The sequence below is a fragment of the Paramisgurnus dabryanus genome, chromosome 13 (assembly GCF_030506205.2).
Source record: "Paramisgurnus dabryanus chromosome 13, PD_genome_1.1, whole genome shotgun sequence".
In the NCBI taxonomy this organism is placed as follows: domain Eukaryota; kingdom Metazoa; phylum Chordata; class Actinopteri; order Cypriniformes; family Cobitidae; genus Paramisgurnus; species Paramisgurnus dabryanus.
The window spans coordinates 26471815-26490043 of NC_133349.1; the positions used below are offsets into that span (position 1 = coordinate 26471815).

At 36.8% G+C, this 18229-nt stretch overlaps 1 protein-coding gene and 2 long non-coding RNA genes across 8 annotated transcripts in view; 1 reads left to right on the top strand and 2 right to left on the bottom strand.

Moving 5' to 3' along the window:
- triob (trio Rho guanine nucleotide exchange factor b) overlaps positions 1 to 18229 on the bottom strand; it is a 166731-nt gene that overhangs the window by 106267 nt on the left and 42235 nt on the right. The window lies entirely within an intron of this gene.
- LOC135785911 (uncharacterized) lies at positions 1043 to 3766 on the bottom strand. The gene is made up of 2 exons (XR_010546736.2): positions 2905 to 3766; positions 1043 to 2762 (listed from the first exon to the last, which is right to left on the bottom strand). It is a non-coding gene; the product is annotated as an uncharacterized lncRNA (long non-coding RNA).
- Positions 11173 to 13850, top strand: LOC135718012 (uncharacterized). Of its 3 annotated transcripts, XR_012334802.1 has the most exons (8): positions 11173 to 11332; positions 11516 to 11678; positions 12009 to 12070; positions 12179 to 12252; positions 12366 to 12427; positions 12516 to 12590; positions 12703 to 12751; positions 13033 to 13850. It is a non-coding gene; the product is annotated as an uncharacterized lncRNA (long non-coding RNA). The 3 variants fall into 3 exon arrangements; XR_012334800.1 differs by having other exon boundaries at positions 11516 to 11657; positions 12179 to 12427; XR_012334801.1 differs by lacking the exon at positions 11516 to 11678 and having other exon boundaries at positions 12179 to 12427.

Sequence of the window (18229 nt, forward strand, 5' to 3'; positions counted from 1 at the left end):
ATTTTAGTATTAATCTGTAAAAACAAAGACTAGTAAATGTTTAATGTTCATTTAAGTTTGAACAAAATGTTGCCAGTAAAAAACATAAATTTAAATCTATGGTAAGTTACCGGCAACCCAGCTGCAATTTCTACGGAATTTTTTTACAGTGTATGTTTTTTGTCTAAAAATGACTTATTTTCTTTGGTCATTTTGCTCATCAAGAAAATACATCTTGATTTAAGAATGTTCACATACATCCAGTAAAAAAAAGAAATTCTAGCTCAGCTATGCTATTGGACAATTACATTAAGGTAAGATTTAACAATAAAAAAAAAACATTGTCATTATACACCGTCACATTAATGAGATTTCTTCAATGAAACTTAAAAGGAATTAGTCATATTACTATAACTAATAGCTTCAGTCCTTATTCATATAAATTTTTTATTGTTGGGTAAACTTTCTTTAGATGAATACATTTCACTGTTTAGTCGTTTGTTTTATTTTGTAACAATAGCTATAACAAATAATTTTGTGTGCCCTAAATTCACTTGCACTCCCTCATCTAATGAGAGGTTTTGGTTTGTTATAAAGTAATAAAAAACATTTATTAAAAAACAATAAGATATAGTATAGTGTTCCTGTAGCTTACTATTGCATTTGCAACGCAAAGATAATGGGTTTGATCCCAGGGAACACACATACTGACAATAAAGAGTTTGTGAATGCAAAAGTTGTAACAAGCACTGTTAGACATTTTCAAGGATTTTTACAGTAACCTACTGGCAACACTGTTGCCAGTAGGCTACTGTAAATAAGATTTACAGTTCTAAACTGTATTTCCATTTTACAGTATTTAAATGCTACTGTAAATATGTTATACAGTGTGCTACTGTAAAAAACCCAGGTTTACTGTATATTACTGTATACTATACTACTATTCTTTTTATTTTTTTATACATTCATTTTTATTATATTTAAATTAGCTATAATTTTTAGATAAAATTAATTTTTACATTTTAACCTACAGATATTGCTAACATTTAATTCAAAGAGACAATTTCAAATATTGAAGCCTTTATTTAAAACAATACAAATACTTTAAGAAGTGTGAAATTACATTTAAACCATACACATTTCAAATCATTTGCAGTAATACATTTAAAATAACACAAATTATAAACATACATACGTATAACACTGATTACAGGTTTAGTTAATCCAAAAATTATAATTTTATAATTTAAACAATGATTTTCTTTGGTTTTCCAGTTACAATGGGAGTAGTCTGTGACCGCATTATAAAATGGCTCCACATTATATGTGCTATATATTTCAAGTGTCCCAAAGACATACAAAAAGGGGTGATGAAAATATAATCAATTTTGACCCTTCATTTCTCTAAATGAGTAATGCAAGTAAACAGCTATACCTGATGGATGCTCACAGTCAAGTTTACTGTCAGGTCTGCAACAACCAGGATATACAAACAAAATATACACATCAGGAAGAATGTGTAGATGCAGTATTTGGAGAGTCTTTGGCATAGGACTTCACACGGAATCATGTCTGCCTTTATACGACTTTAAATTATGTCAAGTTACATGGAGTTATGCTTTAATGATTTGGTGTTATACATTTTGCATCCTACTTTTGAAGCTAGAGAGGTGATCATGATCCACTACCACTGTAACCAGAAAACCCATAACACCACAAAATCAGCATCATAATAGCAAAATAAAAAATTTTGTGACACTTTTATTTAGTCTAGTTAAGTTCTCTTAAAATAGAACTGGTTTACAATGAAACAATGACTGTCCGTCTTTATATTTATCTTCACATTTACAGAAAAACGCAAATAACATACAGTGCAATGCAAAGTATAATTTTTTTTATCAGCATGTGCATTCCCTTGTTCGAACCCATGGCATTTTATGACACACACAATGCTCAACCACAGAGAAAGGTTCTAAGAACGTTCCTTGAAAGTTCCCAAAGTTCCCAAAGTTCCCAATAACGTTATGAATGTTTTTGCTTGTAATGATAAAAAAACATTACATTCTATTATTTACAAACTGTTGAAAAACATTATTTCTTAATGTTCTGTTAAAATATTGCATATAAACATTCTTATTACACGGCTCTCTGGAATGCTTGATTCTGATTGGTCAGTTGAGACATTTGCAGGTTCGTTCTTTTCAAATAATAACCGCTCCAAATTAATAACGCATAGCCGGACTACTTGTACGAGTAAAATCGCTCCGCGCCAATAAAGATCAATAAAGATTACTGTCTGTTTGGCGCCATCTTGTGACAAACACTGGACAACCACGACAAGACACAGACAGCTTACTGAGACTAAACTTGACAAAATAGAGCACGACAGCTACGAAGCCAGCACACACAAAAATACAGAATGGGGATTAAAACTTCTCAAAGACTGGCTAAAAGAGAAAAAATGGAGACAGACAAGTATGAAGCAGAGGATCTTAATAAGGTATTACGATCATTTTATGCATCTGTGCAAAGTTTCGCGGAAGGACAGAAATGTTAATTTAAAACAAATATGCCAATAAAATGTTTCAAATTCATATTCATGTCCAGTTTTTTTTCTTATGTGGCAAGTAGCCGTGTAATAAGCGGGATAATGTAGAGGCAGCCGGTAGTTATTGGGAAATAAGCCCCTTCAGTGTGATACAAGACTTTTGAAGTAGCTTCAAAAAAATACCATACTTCTGGTATAAGATAATCAGTCTTGTTATAAAATAATCCTGTGAGTCCTGTAAGCAAAAGAAAGATGGTCATAATTATTTTGAACCACAGTTTTTTACAGTACTGTTTGTTACAGCTGCTAGTTAATTAGGGAGACCTAACTAACCCATATATGCAGCACATACTGTATCTTATTAAGAAGTGTCTCACCTAATACAAGTTGTTTCACTCAAACTCTGTGAGGTGGTGAAGAAAGGATGGATATTCTGTTGTCCTCTTCATCCTCACTTGTCTCTCATTCCAGTTCTTGCAGTGTATTTTGTTACATCCTCCTTAATTTATCCTCCCAAAGAATTTTAGACAGCAGAATAAATGCAGGGAAAAAAGGACATATTTAACACATTTAATACATGATGCTAAACACTCATATTTTTCAGTAAATACTGTTTTGAAATGATAACCAGAGTAGATGTACACTACTCTAATCACTGCACATTGCCACAGGTCTGTGTGTTATGACAGTGGGCGTATGCTTAACGTATGCTTAACGAAATTGAATGCTTAACGTAGTTTAACGAAATTGACGAAATTGAAAGATAAAATTTAGTTATACACCTTATTAATAACGCATAATTCATGTAACAGGTAAAGCCAAGCGGATGAGAATATAAACACAACGTGGTTACTTACACATTAAGAGTTTTCCTCCCAGCTTCATGTAATTTAGAGTACTTTTTTAAATATGCTTTTATATTAATAAATTATTCCCTCAGGTAACATTATAAACTAAATCTGATCTTTTCATATCATTTATGTATACATTAGGCTACGTTAAGCATTTCTTCATAATAGTTTTATAAAAGGAAAACACTAGCGTGTAATTTAACGCACCACGCGTGCTCGTAGGCTTGCATACACATAGTATGATTTATTAATAAGGTTTATACTGACTTGGGTAAACTAATATTACCGTTAAACGTTAAGCAACGCGTCCGGTTAACGGTTTTAAAATGTCCCGTTCGGGTAAACAACAACCGCGGGTCTAATAATAAATAACTTAAAGTTATATAGATTATTTTACCTTGCTGGTCTTTTTTCAGTCTCTCCTCTCGTGTATCTTCAACTGAAAAGCGCCGCTGTCCCAGGGAAAGTCTTGTTTGAAAACTCTTTAGTTTATGTGTCAATGTCAATGTCAATGTCAATTTTTATTTGTATAGCACCATTTTCACAACACATGGTTGACCAATGTGCTTTACATAGAAACATACACCACATTTGCACAGTAAGATTAAAAATAAAAGTTTAAAGTCCATATTTAAAAACTAAAAAGAACCATAATCAATATTTAAAATAATTTAAAATAAAATAAAACTATAAGTTAAATCATGGTAAAACACAGTCCTTCAACCAGAAATAAAAGCTTTATCAAACAGATAGGTTTTTAATCTTGACTTAAAAGTGAACACAGAGGGAGCTAATCGGATAGATGGGGGCAACTCATTCCAAAGTCTTGGGGCGATAGATGAAAACGCACGATCGCCCCTAGACTTCAGCCTCGTCTTTGGTGTAACCAGTAGTCTCTGGTTTGATGACCGGAGAGATCTTTTTTCACTGCGTTCAATTAAAAGTTCAGATATATACAAAGGGGCCATACCATGTAATGACTTAAACACGATCAGTAAAATTTTGAAATCAACTCTATAGCGTACAGGCAGCCAATGTAAAGACTGTAAAACTGGAGTGATATGATCCCGCTTACGAGACCTGGTCAGAAATCTTGCTGCTGCGTTCTGAACCAGCTGTAAACGAGAAAGAGCTGTTTGACTAATCCCAGCGTACAATGAATTACAGTAATCTAATCTGGAGGTAATGAATGCATGTATCACTTTTTCAAGGTTTTTAAAAGATAGGAAAGGTTTTACTTTAGCAAGAAGCCGCAGTTGGAAAAAGGAAGATTTAACCACAGTATTAATCTGTCTATCAAATTTCATTTGCTCATCAAATACAACACCCAAATTTTTTACATGTTGTTTAACATACGGTGATAACTCACCCAAATTAGGAATTGTAGAAGTCACAGACGCAGAGGGTTTAAAAACAATCAGTTCTGTTTTGCTTTCATTGAATTTTAAAAAGTTTAGGGACAACCATTTCTTAACATCACTCAAACAAAGCAATAGTGCATTCAGTCCATCCAGTGCATTCCGTTTTAGAGGCAGATAAACTTGTGTATCGTCCGCATAGCAATGGAACGATAGCCCATACTTTCTGAAAATAGAGCCAAGAGGAAGCATATAGAGAGAGAAAAGAAAGGGAGCTAAAATTGATCCTTGAGGAACTCCACTGGTTATCGCAGCTTTACTTGAAATATGATCTCCTAACTTCACTGAAAAAGTCCTATTTGTCAGATAGGATCTAAACCACTGCAGGGCACTGCCAGTGATGCCAGCACAATATTCCAGTCGATCAAGAAGTACAGCATGATCGACAGTATCAAATGCAGCGGTTAGATCTAGGAGAAGTAAAGCCGCATAGTTACCTGAGTCACATGTTAGCAATATGTCATTTGAAACTTTCAACAGTGCAGTCTCAGTAGAGTGATGTTTTCTAAACCCAGATTGGAAAACCTCAAAGATCGAATTTTCAGCCATGAAAGATTGTATTTGATCAAGAACTGATTTCTCAATAATTTTTGACATGAAAGACAGGTTAGAGATGGGCCTAAAATTTGTCAGAATAGTAGGATCCATGCCCTGTTTTTTAAGCAGAGGGCGAACAGTTGCATGTTTAAGCGACTCTGGGAAAGTACCTGTTTGTAAACAGCGATTTATCAAAAGCAGAAGATTTTGAGCAACCACATCTATAACTTGTTTAAAAAAGAAAGGGGGCATTTCATCAGTTGGGGAACCAGATGCCTTTAGGTGATCCACTATTTCTATCAGATGATTATCTGTAACAGGAGTAAAACAACTAAAAACAGCAGTACATCTAGAGAGAGTTGAAGGGTCAGATGAAACTGGGTTTAGCCCCATTCTTAGGTCATGTGTCTTTTGTACAAAGAAACAGAGGAAGTCTTCACAGGAAACTAATGACACTTCTATATCAGGACCAGTGGAGGGGTTGATGGTGGAATTTATAACATTAAACAAAGTTTTCGGTTTATGACAGTTCTTATTTATAATGTCAGCGAAATAAATTGATCTTGCCGTTTTCACTGCTTTCTGATATTGAGTTAGTGAGTCTCTGAACATTTGCATTGAAACCTGAAGTCTGTCCTTCCTCCATTTTCGTTCAAGTCTTCTGCAAATACGCCTAAAAGTGCGAGTTGTGTCATTAAGCCAAGGCTCAGATTTCGGTTTATGGCGAGGAGTCTTTAAAGGTGCCACTTGGTCTAGAGCATGAACACAGGTGGAATTAAAACTGCGAAGTAATTCTTCAGCACTTGAATCGGTGTTTGGAACGTCACTTTGTAGCAACCCTTCACTAAAGGCTGAGCGAAAAGCTTCTCTGGTAGCTGATGTGATAAGCCGAGACTTGCGAGCCGGGTACAACGGCGTATCAGTTTTACTAAAAGATGGAAACGTAAATATAATAGTCTTGTGGTCGGAGAAACCATTTTCACACACCTCTAGTTCATTCAGAGAGCAGCCGTAAGTTAGCACTAAATCCAGTGTATGGCCATGCTGATGAGTGGGTACATTTATCTGAAGCGTCAGATCGAATGCATTTAGCAGATTGATAAAATCCTTTGCTAAGGAGTCTGCTGGACAGCAGACATGAACATTAAAGTCCCCAACAATCATTAGTTTGTCATATTTTGCAATGAAATCTCCCAAAAAGTCAGCAAAATCCTTCAGAAAATTCGAATTAGGTTTTGGGGGACGATAGATCAGTGCAAACACAACAGGGTCGCATAGCTCCAGAGTAAACAACTGTAGCTCAAAGCTTTGATATTCCTTTGAAGTTAAGGGATGGCAGGAAAAAATGTCTTTATAAATAGAGGCCAGACCACCACCTCGTCCCGTTGTACGTGGTGAATTTAAAAACAGAGAGTTTGACGGAACCATTTCAGAAAAAGCGCTAATATCCCCCGGAGTAATCCATGTTTCAGTCAAAAAGAGAAAGTCTAGTTGGCGAGCAGAGTAAAAGTCACTGATAATGAAAGTCTTGTTTACTACCGACCTGGCGTTAATCAAAGCCATTTTGAGCAGCGCTGGAAGTTCAGGAGAGGCCGCGGGTTGTTTCGCCCGAGGCAACAGCCGAAGATTCCCCGGACACACTCCTCCCCGCATGAGGCGAGGCGCGCGAAAAACCGGGAGCGGCTCCAGCGAGGTTGGAAACACGGGAATAATCCACCCATGCACTGGCTCCAGGGAACGCCAGGGCAGGTAGCATTTCCCAAAGTCCTTCATAAGGCTCCCCCGGGAAGAACGCGACTCCCGATGGAATCGCGTGTAGCATTTTAGCTTAACAGCTAAGCCACCCCGTCGTCCACGTCGTCTCTTTCGCCTTCTGCCCGGCAGGGAGCAAGGCCAGCGGCGTATACAATCCGGAATTGACTTCAGAAAGGGAGGTGGAGCACCATGAAAACTGATGAGTTGTTTATAAGAGATTTCTTCCAACTTTAAAAGAGTACATCGGTCATACGTTAAAACTGGTGAGGCACACTGTGTTAAACACTTCATAAATGAGCTTAGAACAAACAAACTCAGGACTATGCTGAGCGAAAGACGGCATGCCATCCACAGCGGCGCCATCTTGGTCAGTCAAGATTTGGCTTGGTTACCAGGCTTCAATGTGCACACCTGAAATCGGTCCTCCGAACACCTGTGCTGCTACATGGTTCCTTAGCTAAAATAAGTCAACGTGCGTGTGTATACAATTGTCAAAAATGATGATTTTGAGAAAAATAAAATAAGGATTTGTGTGAATAAGGAAAATACCGCCAAAAGACTGTTAGAAAATATACAGTAGCATACAGCAATTTTCAAAAATACAGTAAATTACTGTATATGATGTATGATGTCACAGAAAATTCCCAAAATGCAACGCGAATTACAGTTATGTACTGTATAAATCGTTTACAGTATTATACTGGGTGATATACAGTAAATAATTGTAAAAATTACAGAAATGTCTAACAGTGAGGTTAAAAACAAGAGTCTGTATTCTTCACTTAAACTATCCATACGGATCCTACAAAAAAACCCGTTGAGAATTAAAATCATTTTCTTATTAGTGTATTAGTATACTTATCAATGTTAAAAGTTTAAAAGAGCACATGAATGAATGATATAGCAGAGAAACTGTCTCCAAATCTCCTCCAACTACACTGAATGTTGGATTAACATCATATCACACAGCAGGCGAGCGGTTTTAATGAAGAGACACTGTTCCCAAAACACAAGACTGTCCCCTGACAGCCCTAGGCAGTATTCATATATAAATATAATAATGTTGTCTGCAATGCTTCCTAAATTAACAGGTCTGCCAAGCATGAAATATAAGCTGCCAATCACTCCTACAGTTCACTAATGCATTATTAACAGAAAACTCATTTCTATAATAGTCAGTTTGAATAAAAATTATAGTATGATTAATACCTTTAGGTGCGGATTCCCGGACAGGGTTTAGGTTAATTCAGGACTAGGCCTTAGTATTATTAGGACATTTAAGTCGTTTTTACAAACCAACCTTACAAAACACAATACTGGTGTGCATCTTGTGACAAAACAATGGCACTGATATATGTTAAGATATATCAGTGCAAGGTGTCTTAAATTAAGGCTGCTGAAAACATGCATTTTAATCTGGGACTAGGATAAGGCCTGTACGGGAAACCGTCCCATAAAGGTGCAATATGGGACTTTCAGCGACTTTTAGACTGTGAATTGTAACCAACACTTCCGTTTACAGCTCACCCCTCGAAATGCATGGTGAACCTACGGTAGCATCACAGGACAAACACGTCATCGTCTAAGACAACATAGTAACAAAACACTCGCTATATAGCAGTTTGTCCGTTTAGGGCTACTGTAGAAACATGCCAGCGACTTCCATGCAAGGGGACCTGCGGAGTATGTAGATAAAAACGGCTCATTCTAAAGCAATAAAAACAATACAGTTCATTTTGTAAGGTCTTTATACACCACTGATAATATAGTTCTGTATATTATATTGCATTTCTGTTTAGAGACCTATTTAAAAGTCCCGAAAATAAAATCTCTGAACCCTTGAAAAGCACATTAGAACATTAGTTTGCAAGGACTGAAGCATCACACCAAGAGGAACAATCACTGCTCCTGTTTACAGAGCAGCTCGAGGTGTTTTATGAGACACTGAACACAGTCATTAAACTTCTCTTCCCAAAAGTGCCACTTTCTACAAACTCAAACACTCAGACGCTGCCAGTAAAAGAGCGAGAGAGACGGTTGATATGCAGTTCACAGAGTAAGAGTCTGACCGTGAACTGATGTCATCTGAACCAATGGATAAGCATTCATTGGATCCTTAAAGGTACATATTGCACATTTAAATTTCCTTTTCAAAAAGCATCAAAGCAAGCATGAGGACATGTGCCGTTCTGAGCTTCACTGTTTCCTGCTATTTTGATACCTAGCAACCTCACAAAATCCCCCTTCCATGACGCTACAGTATGTGTCACACAACATGTGGAGGTCATAGTCATTCATGATGCTTGTGTTGAGAAGAATGACATGTGTCAGGTTAATGCAACCCATAGTGTAACAATGCAATCCTTGCAGCAGAAACCAGGAAATAGACACCACTGTACCTCAGCTGTTATTCATGATTCTGATCTGTAAGTTACTTCAGATCAAAGACAGTTCATCTATTACAATGTCATATTTGGCATCAAAGTGATGAAGAGATTGAAAACATCTTTACCAAAGAAGCATAACTGATGCACAACACAGGAATAATTCAATGTGCATTAACCCGATGGCACAGTACATTTCCCCCACTCACAGACTTAGTTTGTAAAAAAGATATTCAAAGCATTAAAGTCCCAAATCGAATACTTATGTACTAATCTATACGTCATTTTGTTTTATAAATACTGTGGTGTGTACACACTGAAAATTGGAAGAAGTACTCATTCATGACATACAAAATGCTTTTTATTGACTACTTCCAGTAAGTAAAAGATGTTCGCTTAGCTTAACATTTGTTAGATGACACTATCCTTCAAAAAAAGTTTTTAAAATGTATGTATTTCTTAACACTATTCCAGAATATATGGGTATATTTATGACAAGAAATGGGATAGTTCGGCCAAAATAATAATTACTACATGATTCACGCTGAATTTTAGAAAATGTCCTAGCTCTTCCAAGCTTTATAACAGTTAGGGCGCATTCATACTATCCAACCAAACCATGCCCCAGCGCGATTGTCCCCCTCCCTACTCCCCCAGATGCACGCTATCACACTGTACTTTTTTCGATTCAAGCCCGGGCGCGCTTTCGTCATTAGGATGCGATTGTATTAACCAGAAGCAGGAAGTAAAGCGCTCTCTTAACACTGAAACCCATCGTAATGTTAAATTTGTGTTTCTTATTCGTTTGGTGCACAATGACATACAGCCCTCTAACATGCCATCATATTGCTTAGTCGGTCTGTCGTGCGTGCAGCTCGGACATTCACGTAACCCTGCTGCGTGCATAAGAAGGTTTTACAAAGGCAGATGAAAGTAAGTGGTTGCGCAATTGATCCCAGATAGCAAAGTTTCTGGCACAAATCTGGCTTACATTGGGCATTTATGGCTAAATTTAGGCTCTCTTTTGTTCACACCTTTGTGTGAAACAGCTTTCGGGGGAGTTGTGGGGTGAGGCTAGCCAGCCAAAAGCAAAAGGTACATTTTTGGCTGAGTCCTGGCTTGAGTGTGGTCTGCCAGAAAATAGTAAATATCTGGCAGAGTTCTGGCTAAGGTTTGGTTGGCCAAAGAGTAAAAAAAACACACCAAAAAGTTTTTGTAAATGTAAAAAGTCTAAATTAAATGGCTTTGTCATGTCAAAAACCATTGACAATATTTATTTATTAAATAGCAGACACTTTTCAAAACCTATTTATATAAAATCATATTTACAATTGATAAAAACATCAAAGTTAATATTTAAGGCAATAATAAATATGTTTATCCTTATTGAAAGACAAAATGTAGAAAATGTTATTTTGGGCAGTTAATCCAAAGGGGTCAATGTGCAATATACAAACAATGCAATAAACAGATAAATGAATAATGCAGTCTGTTCTAATATACATCAAACAAAAGTATTTTAAGTATGTGTGCTTGTTTAAGTCTTTTTAGTTTTGTATTTTATTTTTTATAAATAAATAAGACTTTACATTAAATTGTGTTTAAATTTAAAAATACGACTTACTAATACTAATATTTATTGGTGCACTTTCGTTCCTAAATGACATATATTGCAATGCATCTTGGAAATAGTAGTCATTTAACCTCAGGAGCGTTCAATACGCCGTGGAAAATGGACTACCTTTCCCATAATGCAACTGGTCATGATCAGGAACTTCCGCGAATTTCAAACCCCTGCTGTGTACTGGACGGAGGACGCGCGATCTTTTGTCTTTTTGGAGTTTTATATAACACAGTAAGGTAAGTTATTAAGATACTTTTCTTTTTCTTTTAAATCTACGTATATTGCACTTATTGTTCTACAGCGCGATACCCAGTTGGTTTTCCTTTTTGTTTGTTATTCTTTTCTGTGATGTATTTTCGTGTAAGTGCAAGTATTTTATCATTTAACATAGATAACGTTAAACATGCATGTTTTTACAGTAAGAGAAGCAACATGCATGACGGGGATGATAAAATAATCAATAAGAAGTTTGAATCTTTAAAAATAAATGAATGCTGAACCCAAAGAAGCCAACCAAAGATGAGATGTTTTCTGTACCAAACCACAAATCAGCATTTGCTGGTAATCATAACAGATAGCCAAGTGACTCATTCCTACTATTTATATCTTAGTAAAACAATGTTTTTGATATTCTAGAAAGGCATGTATTCAAGTTTTAGCTTAATAAAGATGGTTTACTATGATCTCTTATTCTCTTCAGTCCTGGTCAGTGCAGTTTACAAGATTGTGTTGTTAAAAGGCCAGATTTATTTGCTTTATTTTACGGTGTAACATAACCAACCCCTGCTTGAAGAATAACCACATGCTTTTGTAAAGGAATTTAATACGCAAGAGTCATGCATTTTGTATGTGTTTGTTTTAATCTTTTATTTTACAGTATAAAGTTTAATTATATTTGCGTTTTGTTTGCAGAAGTCATGTACCACACTTTGTCAACAATAAATGTTGTTTCTGCAATCTGGATAAAGAATAATGTGAGTAAAGAATAATAATGAGGTTAATACACTTAATTTAAAAACTTAACTGTTTAAATAATAAACAAATGTGTATCTGATCAGATGTTTGACTCCTCTATTTAATAGATATTACTGCCTCTTGGAGAACAGGCGACCGTACTTCAGACAGAGACAAAGACGTGAGGACATCCATTGCTTTTGTAAAGGAATTTTATACCCAAGAGTTATAAATGTTGTCTTTATTGTTTGTCTTAATCTTTTATTTGACATTTTAACAATATAAAGTTTACTTGTACTTGTTTTTTGTTTCTAGAAGTCATGTACCACACTTTGTCAACAATGCATGTTGTTCCTGCAATCTGGATGAAGAATAATGTGAGTTTAATACTTCATTTAAAATGTAATAGTTTAAGTATTAAACAAATGTGTATCTGATCATATGTTTGACTTCTCTATTTAATAGATATTACTGCCTCTTGGGAAAACAGCAGACTGTACTCCAGACAGAGACAAAGACATGAAGACATCCATTGCTTTTGTAAAGGAATTTTATACCTAAGAGTTATAAATGTTGTCTTTATTGCTTGTCTTAATCTTTTATTTGACCTTTTACAATATAAACTTTACTTATACTTGTTTTTTGTTTGCAGAAGTCCTATACCAGACTATGTTGTTCCAGCTGTCTGGGTAAAGACTGATGTGAGTTTTAACTTCGTTAAAAAATTGATTGATTGACTTGATCTTGGATTGTTTGGGGTGAGCGCTGGCAAATAATGAAACAGGAAATGAAAATGGTAATAATTGGTAATTTAGAAATCCTTCTGGAACTCTGAAATCTGCAAACATATCTTTTCCCATTTAAAGAACTTAAAAGTATCAGTTCTTGGATTGGCAGTGTGTACTATGTCATTTTTGTCCTTACTCTTATGCATTTTATGTAAATGTATTTTCTAACTGTATTTTATGCTCTTATTCTGTAGGCTGTAAGAAGTCCTTTGTGTGCACAGACATGACTGGAGATTAAAGTTACTAAATGTTGCTTTTTTTCTAGCTGGTGACATAACATTGTATTATTTTCAAATGTATTTATCTAACACATTTACACATCTGTAAACATTCATTTTATATTGCATGTTTTTTATATTTAACCAATTGTTGTATATTGCTTTCTGTTATTACATCTGTTTTTTATTGCATGTTTATTGTTTAAAACAATTAAGTTAATGTTTCTCTGTTAGCTTTTATGTTACTTTGGCTATTTCTTTGCTTTTATTTGATCCTTCTACTGTTATTTGTTTATTTGGCAGAACATTTGACATTTCATTTATTTTGCTGTTATCTGAAATTATTCTTGTCAGCATCAATAAAACTCTATATTTGCTTTATATCTGTGTTTTTCAATTATACATTTTACGGTATATAAATATATTTTGGTCACTTTATGGCTATTTTCTGGGGCATCTGGATAAGTTGCGGGTGGGTTCTGGGGTTAATATGGTAATTTTGGTTATTTTCTGGGTTACATTTGGGGTTTCTGGAAAAGTTGTGGGTAAGTTTGGGGATAAATGTGGTAATTTGGGCTCTTTTCTGGTTGTTATCTGGAAATTCCGGGAGAGCTGTGGCTGATTTTTTCGAGGTGTGAAAGGGTTGCGGCTAAGTTACGGTCTGCTTTCGGCTAGATTCTGGATTACTTAAGGCAAGCAGCTTTGGGACCAATCAAGGGCCGTAAGCCGTGGCGGCATGTGTGCCAAAAGAACAGCCTGAACTCAGCCATTTCTGGCCCTGAAAAATTTTGCTATCTGGGATGTCTCTCCTTTTGAGAGCAGGCGCGGTACAGATAATATTGGTTTGGATAATATACCCCCAGAAGGCAGCCGTTTTGATCACTTTTGTGAAGGATGGATGCACATTCTTTGAACATGAAGGAAGTAGACCCCGTTTCTAATTGTTAGAAAGCTTGGAAGAGGACATTTTCCAAAATAACAAAAAATGTGTTCGGGCCAGATTTACTAAATTGGCAAATTAGCGTGAGAGTGCAATTCTAAAAAAGCACGGATGGGAGTGGTAATATCTGCGGGTTATTTACTAAAAAGGTGCAAATTAAATAACACAGGCACAACAGCTGATTTCCATAATGACCAACGCAATCTACTAAGAGCAGCGCAAATTAGTTCAGGGGCGCAAATAGGCAGAGCTCATCAGGTGATCTACTAACGCCTGGTTCAGCACCACAGACATCTCAGCTGAAAATTTGCGGTGTGAAATCCCAGTTAATAAAGCCTTTGAAACATCTGCTATTGTGTGACAACTTCTAGTGACTCCTCTATTATTTACTTCAACAAATAAAAAATAACGTTGTGTGAATAATTCAAATAAGCTCCTCCCATAAATTTTTTCATCTGAAAGGGAAACTCCTAGAAATACATATGCAATAAAGATAAGTCGCAAAATAACTAGATCACACCTTTTCCACTTATCCACTGCGCGTCTTTAGTAAATTGTGAGAGTCGTTATTTAACACCTAAATGATGATTTGCACCGACCAAGCTGTTAGTAAATCCGGCCCTTAGTCTGTAAAATTACGGACATATGTATCTCGGATGTGTTCAGGGTGAGTAAATCCTGGTAATTTTTTGGCTGAACTATCGCTCTAATCCATACCCAAGTTAATCTATGCACAAGTTAATTGAAAGTTGAGAAAGGACAATTTGGCATCTTTAGTTTATGTAAAATGGATGTTTTTGGGCTGTGGGAGGACAACAGAGTACCTGGAGTAAATCCACATTGCCACAGGTAAAACAGAAAGACCACCTGATCCAACAGTGGCTCGGACCGGGAACCTAGGTAGTGGAGTATATAGTGCATAGTGTATACAGGTGCTGGTCATACAATTAGAATATCATCAGAAAGTTGATTTATTTCACTAATTCCATTGAAACAGTGAAAACTTGTATATTATATTCATTCCTGATATATTTCAAAAGCACATTAACAGAGAGGCGAAGGGAAGGAAAAGATGTGGTAGAAAAAGTGTACAAGCAATAGGGATGACCGCAACCTGGAGAGGATTGTGAAACAAAACCCATTCGAAAATGTGGGGGAGATTCACAAAGAGTGGACTGCAGCTGGAATCAGTGCTTCAAGAACCACTACGCACAGACGTATTCAAGACATGGGTTTAAGCTGTGTTTCAAGCCACTCTTAAACAACAACCAGCCTCAGAAGCGCCTCGCTTCTGCACTGCTGCATGAGTTGTCCAAAATTATGTTTCAAAGTAAATTTTGCTTTCCCTTTGGAAATCTGGATCCCAGAGTATGGAGGAAGAGAGGAGAGGCACACAATCGACGTTGCTTAAAGCTTTCAGTCAGTGACGTTTGGGGTGCCATGTCATCTGCTGGTGTTGGTCCATTGTGTTTTCTGAGGTCCAAGGTCAACGCAGCCGTATACCAGGAAGTTTTAGAGCACTTTATGCTTCCTGCTGCTGACCAACTTTATGAAGATGAAGATTTCCTTTTCCAACAAGACTTGGTACCTGCACACAGTGCCAAAGCTACTGTACCAGTACCTAGTTTTAGGACAATGGTATCCCTGTTCCTAACTGGCCAGCAAACATGCTTGACCTTAACCCCATAGAAAATCTATGGGGTATTGTGAAAAGGAAGATGCGATATGCCAGACCAAACAGGACAGAAGAGCTAAAGGCCACTATCAGAGAAACCTAGGCTCTCAAAACACCTGAGTGCCACAGACTGTTCAACTCCATGCCATGCCGCATTGCTGCAGTAATTCAGGCAGAGGAGCCCCAACTAAGTACAGTATTGGGTGCTGTACATGCTCATACTTTTCAGTTGGCCAAGATTTGTATATGTCTAATTGTCTCAGATACTGAATTTGGGATTTTCCTTAGTTGTCAGTTATATTTCATCAAAATTAACAAAAATAAACATTTGAAATATATCAGTCTGTGTGTAATGAATTAATATAATATACAAGTTTCACTTTTTGAACGGAATTAGTGAAATAAATCAACTTTTTGATGATATTATAATTGTATGACCAGCACCTGTAGTACATAATTTGGGACACAACTGTTAATTTTGAGCATACTCATATATTATTGCAATGTAAAATACAACACCCATTGGTTGTGCTTTTGGAGAGTTTTTTACTATAACAATGAAATAGGGGCCATGATCCACTGAACAGACCTGATGTATAAAAACAAACTTGTTGACCACACCATCATCTCCTTTCCCTTGATTTTAATACTACAGTTCATTTAGAAAACTGAAGAACTCTGACACTTCAATGTACAATCCAAACACAATTAAGTGAAATTGACCAGTCCGGATACATGACTTCAATATGAAACATTTCCCAAGCTTCGTGAGCTTCTGGCAAAACACACAGTCAATACTGGCCTCTTTAATCACGTACGGCTGGAAACTTTGGCTGGGTCTACTTGTGTATGTTGGCAGGTGCTGAGCGACATTTTTCCTTTTTCTGTCTCTTGTCTAAATATAGCCCAGCCTCAAAGGTAATGATGTGCCACTTTCTCAGCAGTGAGGAGTGTGATAAAGCAGGCCATGCCTCTGTGTACACATCTCATTCTGTCAATCCACATCAATCACCTGATACAATGAGGTGAAACGTATTAGAAAACAGCTGGTCGGAGGTCTACATGAGAGTTCGAGGGGAAGAAGTCAATTTTAGATCAGAAGGTTGAGCACCTGCTTTGAGGAAATGGGGCGTGTCTGTCTCTAGTACCTCTCCCACTGATGCACTTTATTCAAACTCATTTCTGCGTCTGTACATATGTCGCCCTGGCCCCATGACAATGACAATATGTCTTTTTATAGAACTGCTCTGTGTTTAAGATTCACTCTATGTTTATTTAAATACCCCAAGAAGTTATTGTGTTGAGGCTGGTGTCCCATCTTGAGTGAGTGATCTCACTTGAAAAGCTGCTCAACAGCATGCCAGCTCTGTTACCTTATACAGTAAGTCAATTACAAATAACCAAATTATAACAATGCACAAAGGCATGTGGCACACAAATACTGCCCTGCATGAGAGACAAGGAGAAACTGTATAGAGTTTGCCATATGCATGCTGCTACAAATTGCTGGGTTGTCTGCAACCCATGGTTGGATAACAAAAACTCAGCCCAGGTTAATTCATAACCCAGCGGTTGGTTTTGTCCATATTTTACCCAATCGTGGGTTGAAAGCAACCTAGCGTATTTTAAAGAGGAGGGGGGTTAACGTCATTTCATGCGTTCTGACTTATTAACACTGTTAAAGAGTTGGATTCCTCATGCTAAACAGGGGCAAAGGTTCAAAAACCATTTGGCTGTAGGATTGAGTACTTCCTTGCCGAATGCACTTCATCTGGGTTCATAAAAGTTTTGTGGCGTTTTTTTCAACTACTGAATTGTTGGGTAAGCAGTGCTGGAAGTACAGTGGAAGTCCTTATATGGGCACTTTAGCACACCAACCAAGAGCTGACACGAAATCAACGTCACCAAAGAAGAGTGTTGTTGTTTATGAGGGAAGTTTAAGTTTGTTCAGCTTCCCGATGAACCCAGGATTATGAGAACAATGGATATCTTTTGTTTATCTGGGGTAGCAGCGGAGTTGTGCTTGTGTGTTTGTTTAACGCTGGATTTTGTTAAAATGGGGCGGTCCCAACCGTGTCATGAGTCGCAGGCGGTAAGTAAAACCGCATCAAATATTTGTTTTGTTGGCATTCAACAAGTAAGTGCATATATAATGTAAATGACATGAACATGTAGTGAATCATAAGTTATCCAGAGATAGTGGGATAATGTTTTGTGTGTGTTGCTTGTTTGTGACTCGCTTCGCCAGCGGTACACCTCCAGGAGCTTGGGTTTTTCTGGAAAGTAGCAGTACAGCTGATCTGTCTTTTATAAATAGGATAAAACTAAAGAATCTTTGGAGATATGAAGGATGTAATACTACTCTATAGGTACTCAAGATTAACATAAGATTAGCAGAAACAGCGTGTGTTATGTGGCCTTTAAAGTGTAGTACTAACAAACAGTTGGAAGCTCAATAGGATTTATGTAGTATGTTTTGGATGTTGGAACCCAGCATCAGATACTAGTGTGCTTGTATCCCCACCAGACTACTGTAAACTAACCAACCAAAACAAGCT